The sequence below is a fragment of the Mangifera indica genome, unplaced genomic scaffold (genome assembly GCF_011075055.1).
Source record: "Mangifera indica cultivar Alphonso unplaced genomic scaffold, CATAS_Mindica_2.1 Un_0004, whole genome shotgun sequence".
NCBI lineage: Eukaryota > Viridiplantae > Streptophyta > Magnoliopsida > Sapindales > Anacardiaceae > Mangifera > Mangifera indica.
The window spans coordinates 46179-53259 of record NW_025401096.1 but is presented as its reverse complement, the minus strand read 5'-3'; positions in this window follow the sequence as shown (position 1 = coordinate 53259).

The window sequence follows — 7081 nt, the reverse complement described above, 5'->3', positions numbered from 1 at the left end:
ACTAACCCACTTTATTATTTGAATTTTGAGTCACAGAATCTGGATTCTCTTCTAAATAGGAAAATGTGGTGTATAAGAATCACTTTACGGCTTGAAATTTGGGAAAATATTGCCATGGAATATTTTAGTTTAAAGAATTTAGACTTTTGTGACTTCAACTTATTGTTAATACTAATTACAATTATTTGTCAAACATGTCCGCATGCATGCATCTCAAATTAAAACTATTGAGATTCTTTTTTTGTTAACAATATACTGAAGTAATTAAAGTTTTACATAAAATAGAATACAGAATGAGTATTGAGAATTAGTTAATCAATTATGTTATTTAATACAATATCGAATAAAACATAAAGAAACAAAAGATTTTATTGTATTTGGGCTCGATAATCGAAAACATAGATCTACAGTTATATTATTAATTATCATAATGAAATATATTTTGAGAAAAACTTAATTTTGGACAAAAGTCGTAAAAAGCTTAGTTGAAGTTCTACCGGCGTTTTTCTTTCTAATTCTCATGCTTAATACCACTAATGTAGTAATAAACTCAATTCCACCTCTCTTTTTCTTTGAATTAATCTAGTCAGACTAAATTAATCATATTAAATAAGTTAAAACTTTGAGTCTTGTGACGATTTCACAAATACTATTTCAAATTAGTCAAAAGTTTAATTATGATATATTTTCAATGAATTTCAAAGTCATGCCCTCTTGTTTCCACCTTTGACAATCATGCTATTAACAGATTGAAGTATCCAGGCAAAAAACATCCAAGGCTTTTGTTTAACTTGATACCAGAATGCAGAATTAGGCAAGGAATTACCAGAAAGAAAAGGCAAGAATCCTAGGCCAAAATGGAAAGTTCTGCTCTCGTAGACAATTTGACGTGCAGTGGTTAAATTTTAATTATTAATCAAGATGGTCAATATAAATGCGTTAATTTAGCCAGATCAACTTGAATCCCGGAACCCATGTTCATCAACGATTCCTTTGGTTTTTTCCTTCTTTCAAAAAAACGGAAAATTGTTGTAAACAGAGAATTGCTTGAAGACCTCTTTTGCTTAATTAACGATATAATTAGTTAATAAATAAACGTAAGCAACGCCAAAATCTTAGAGGATCATAAGTAGCGGCGGACACAAACCGGGTTCAACTCAAACATTTTTTCAAATTTAGTTTAAATAATAATTAGTTTGGCTTAAGTTCGTCGACTTAAAATAAAAGATAATTTGAGTTTGGTTTAAATAAAAAATGGTTCAATTTGATTTGACTCAAGTTCGTGGCTTAAATTTGTTTTGTAGTTTAAGTTCGCAACTCATTAATAAAACGATATAGTTTTATTTAATAATAGGCAAAACAACATTGTTTCAATAATTGTTTGACATAATATGAATTAAACTGAATTAAACGTTTCTTGATTAGTAAGCCAAACCAAGCTAAATTTCCTCTAATCAAGTTCGGCTTAGTTTCAAAATTGAGTTGACTCTATAGGCTCAAATTTGATTTAAATGAATTTGAATCAAGCTGAGTTAAGCCAAATTTTGAGATCAAGTAAACTCGGTTTAGATCTAACCCCACACAGCTTGGTTCAATATCGACTTTTTTCTTTATTTAATTATATTATTTATCTTGCTAATAAATCTTAGAAGATATTGTATATCTACTCATACGAGCTTGAATTCAAACTCACATTAAGTATTATAACTTTGATCTGAACTCGGTTCAGGTTAAATCCACCACTATTGTTGGGATACAAAATCACATTGTTTTTATTGGTAGAAGATTTTGTACAAAATGTAACGCCAAAGTGATGTATGTGCGAGATTCACAAGAAATAGAAAGAGATAAAGAGCAGAAATTGCGCAGGAATTTTCTCAAATGTGAACGCAAGCAAAGAACAATCAACAAAAAGTGATTGCTTTGCTTGATGCTTACAAAAGCACGGCCGGTGGGAACTTTGGTAAGCCAGCCATATGTGAGAACTTTTCAATTTATTAATCATTACAGGTGTTCCTCAACTCCACTAGCAATGTTTTATCTTCAAATTATTAATAATAAGAATAAAATATTAAACGGTGTGTATTATTTATTTTATCTTCATATTTAAAACGAAAATACTTTATAATAGATTTTATTATCTTATCTATATATATTTACGTAATATTATATGAGTAAATGATAAAATATATTTATTCATATAATATTACTATATATACAGACAAAATATGCAAACTTATTCATATGACATGATGTGATAACATTTGTTAGATAATTTTGAAATGATAGAAAAAATAAACAATTATATCACCAAATCAGAAGCTATCACCTCAGTTATATAGATAAGTTTGTTCATTATATTTGTATATATAGTTTTATTATACTCTATCTCTAATTCATAATGGTTAAATTATGTTCACTTATAATGAGTACCAATTTGAATACTAATTATAATATATTGTTATATAATTGATTGATTTTTATATAAATTACAGTAACACCCAATCATATAATGATACATTATCATTTATAAGTATGTTCATTATATTTGTATATATAGATTTGGTGCATGAAAATTCTGCAGGAACATGACTTGTTTATTAATCTATCAAGCTTAGCAAGAAGATAGACATAAATAGCTAACTAATTAGGCCTTTGAGTCCCCACCATTTGCATCACAATTCATGGTCAATGGCCCAATTTATTGCATGCAGAGAAAAATATTTTTAGGTGACAGCAAGCAAGCTAGCTCATTCAAGAAAGCACCATTAGTTTCTTCTTGTTCTGAAACTCTGGCAATGCTTGATGTATCATAATTTATGTAGATATGGTGAGTAAGATTAGAAGGTACAAGAAGAGTACCAATAATGCAGCCCTCAGGAATGGTCTCATTCACCCACCTAACTCTGCACATGCAGAGTTGTAGCTGTGTCTCAAGTCTTATTGGCTGTAAGATTTTATCCCATTTTGAGTATTAAATTAGATATTCAAAATTAAATACACGTAATAGTGATCAATATCATATTGTTCACTATTTGTTAATGACTTGTGGGTTTTGAATTCCTAAAATTCTTCCTTTGCTACAGGAAATGTTGAATGGTGTATAATTAGTATTAGAAAATTTTGACTTGATGATGAAATGAGGAAATTTATTCCATCTTGACTTAGGGACAAAACATATATAAATAAATCCAAGTAAAATAATGTAATTTGTGGCTGTGTCTCAAGTCTCAATGTAACCGAAGACTACGGAGATGTTTAATTTAAATAATATTTTATTATCAAAATTAAAATATTATTTTAAAGATAAATTATTAAATATGAATTATTATTATGTTTAATAAAATTTAGTAAAATTAAGTACATATAAATAATTATTATGTTAGATGATTTTGAAATAACAAAAAAAATAAATAATTATATCACCAAATCAGAAGCTATCACCTCAGTTATATAGATAAGTTTGTTCATTATATTTGTATATATAGTTTTATTATACTCTATCTCTAATTCATAACGATTAAATTATGTTCACTTATAATGAGTACCAATTTGAATACTAATTGTAATATATTCCTATATAATTTATTGATTTTTATATAAATTATAATAACACTTAATTACATAATGATACATTATTATTTGTACCCAGATTAGCATTCATTATAAATACAAATAATATTACTCAAACAATAATACTTTATGTACAAACGGTTTAAATAAAAAAAATATTATCATATGATAAAATAATTTTAAATTAGAGCTAAAATAAATAAATATATTATCTAATTATATAATAATACATTAATTTATTTGTATACGTGATATCATGCAATTGAACATCACTTCACCAAACATTAATTTGTTTCTATATGGTAGCATCCAACCAATTTTACATTTAGCATTATTGTACAAGGTAAAATTATGATTGAAGTAAAAGACACATGACATGGGAAAAAACTTAATCTCTTGTGAGAAAATTGAACTATGAAGCTTCGAAATTTGTCAAGATCCCAATATCAGTTGTATAAAGATTAAAAAAAAGGAAAGAAAATAGACAATAATAAATGTATGCACTCATCTTTACGAGGAAATGGATTGCCATCCTCTTTGTATAATTCTTATATATATTCAATATTAAATATTTAATTAAGCATAAGATGATATATCATTATTTGATTATATAATTTTAAAGGAAAATTAAATTAAATACCCTTTTTTCCCCTCTATTAAGCAAAAATACCCAATTTTCCTATTCCTAAGCAAAAATGCCCTAAATTTTTTTTTAAAATACCAAAATTACCCTTCACCACATTTATATAAACCCTCTCACTTACTCTTATTATACACACTTCTCGTATCACTCAAACACTCACTCTCACTCTTATTTTTACTCAATATTAATTAGTACGGGTTCATTCGAATGAAAGAAATTCATATTTCTGAATTCGAATCGAAAAAAGTCAGTTCGTAAAAAAAAGTATTTACATAAATCTTAACTCAAAACTTAATTTTACTTGTTAAATCTAGTTTGTATGTCATGTAAATGAGGTATTTGAATATTAGATAATAATATAGGGGTTAAATAAAATGTTAAAAAAATATAGAGGACATTTTGATATTATACAATATATAAAGGATTAAATAATATGTTAAGAATAAATAGGTATATTTTGATACAAGACAACATAAAAGGGTGTTAAATGAAATGTTAGATAATTATAGGGGGTTAAATAAAATGTTAGAAAAATTATGGGGCTATTTTGATAGCACATAATATATGAAGAATTTAAATAACATGTTAAGAATAAATAGATATATTTTGATAATAGATATCATACCAGGGTATTAAATGAAATGTTATAAAAATATAAGAGGTATTTTGATATTAAACATTGTAAAAATGTTTTAAATGAAATGTTAAGAATAGATAGATACATTTTGATACAAGATAACATAAAAAGTTGTTAAATAAAATGTTAGATAATTATAGGGGTTAAATAAAATATTAGAAAAATATAGGGGGTATTTTGATATTAAACATTGTAAGAACGTTTTTAATGAAATGTTAAGAATAGATAGATGCATTTTGATACAAGATATCATACAAGGGTGTTAAATAAAATATTAAATAATTATAGGGGGTATTTTGATATTAAACATTGTAAAAATGTTTTAAATGGAATGTTAAAAATAGATAGATGCATTTTGATATAAAATAACATACAAGGGTGTTACATAAAATGTTAAATAATTATAGGGGTTTAAATGAAATATTAGAAAAATATGAGTAGTATTTTGATATTAATAATTGTAAGACTGTTTTAAATAGTTATTATACATTTTTTGTTATAAATGACTAATTTTTTCCAAAAATTTGTCATTGCAAGATTAATAATTAAAATTGATGGTTATGGATCGGTTCGTTACCAAGGAGAATGGATTCAATGAGATGACAACACAATGAAATATGTTGGAGGATCCAAACAATTGATTAAAATTCCTTATGGAACAATATTTGAGGGATTTATTCAGCGTTTGAACGAGACTTACGGTTTTGATCCAATGAAAAATTACCTTCAACTATCAATGAAACTAAGAAAAATTGAGTTCAACTACCCCGTATAGATCCAAAATGATGAAGATGACCAATGTCTTATTGATATGTCTAAATACTTACAAAAATATATTTTTGTTTTTGTTACATGTGCCTCAATTAAAGGACAAGAGGAAGAAGAAGAAAATGATGATGAAGAAGAAATTAGTGGGGTGAAAAAAGAATATCATTTGGAAAACTTGATTGATTTCAATAATGACCCATTGTACATTGCAAACTCATAGGCTCATAGAGAGAAAGATAAGGTTCCCGACTGGGGTGACTTTGATGGAAATGATATGCCCGATATTCTTTCTAAAGAGGTAGAGCCCGAGTATATGCCACTTGTTATCGAGGGTATGAATAGTTTATAACTTGAAGATCCAATTTCAGGTGGTGGAAATTATTCTAGGCCATTTTGTAACAATGCCCTGACTGATCTGTTTAGGTGGCTTCCTGATTTTCCTCCACAGCCATCAACATCATTAGGTGGTACAAGATCGATCCGAGAAGAGAATGGTGTAAAGCTTGGTGATATTTTCCATAATAAAGTACAACTAAAAAATGTTGTGAAGCAATTTGCGCTACTGAAAGAATTTCAATTCATGATCAAGAAGTCTGACAAGGGGCGATGGGAAATTAAGTGCAAGAAAATTGTGAATGGTATATACATGCGAGCAAGTCCAAAGTCGGTGAAGTGTTTCAAATCAACCGAATGAATACAAGCCACACATGTTTAGTTGATCAAATAATGCCACATCACATTAACGATTTAAATAAATCAATTCGTATTTTTACCAATTAATATATATAATCAATAATTTAAACTTACCTGAAATACGAAAGGAAATTCGTAGAGGTCATATTTATGCATTTCAGGCATCCGTCCAGAGCAAACTCTGTCACTCGCCTATGACATAAACTCGTATATCATTTACCACACGACAACGCCCCAGGGGTAGGAATTAAACCCATCCAAATGATCAACCAACTATAAGTATTTCACAGATACTTTCTTTCGTCAATCATTCTCTAACAACACCATATGAAGACAGTACAACAAGGCCATCTTGATGGCATCAATATCGTCATCCTTTCATGGCCTGGCCAAAAAAACACGCTCTATATCATGATATTGCACCTTCGGACAACCCCAAAAGTATGTATCTTTGATCCTATGTCTGAAGGAGCAAGGAATATATGATAAAATAGCAGTGAGTCAGCTATATGAAAGCTCCGTCATTAAAGCAAACTCAAACGGGTTGAATCTCACGTCAACCCTAAACCATAATTCGTCTTTGACGGAGGGCCGATGTAGTTGTCGTAGTAGAAATGCATGAACCAATATCCCAGAAAATTTGGTTTCGGGTAGATGAAGGAGATGCCCAAAAGATGTCCTCTCAAACAGTCAAAGTTGATCTAGGGTCAGTGTAAAAATAATCTTGGATAATGTGGTGTGTTGTGCACGACATATAACCTCTAGTC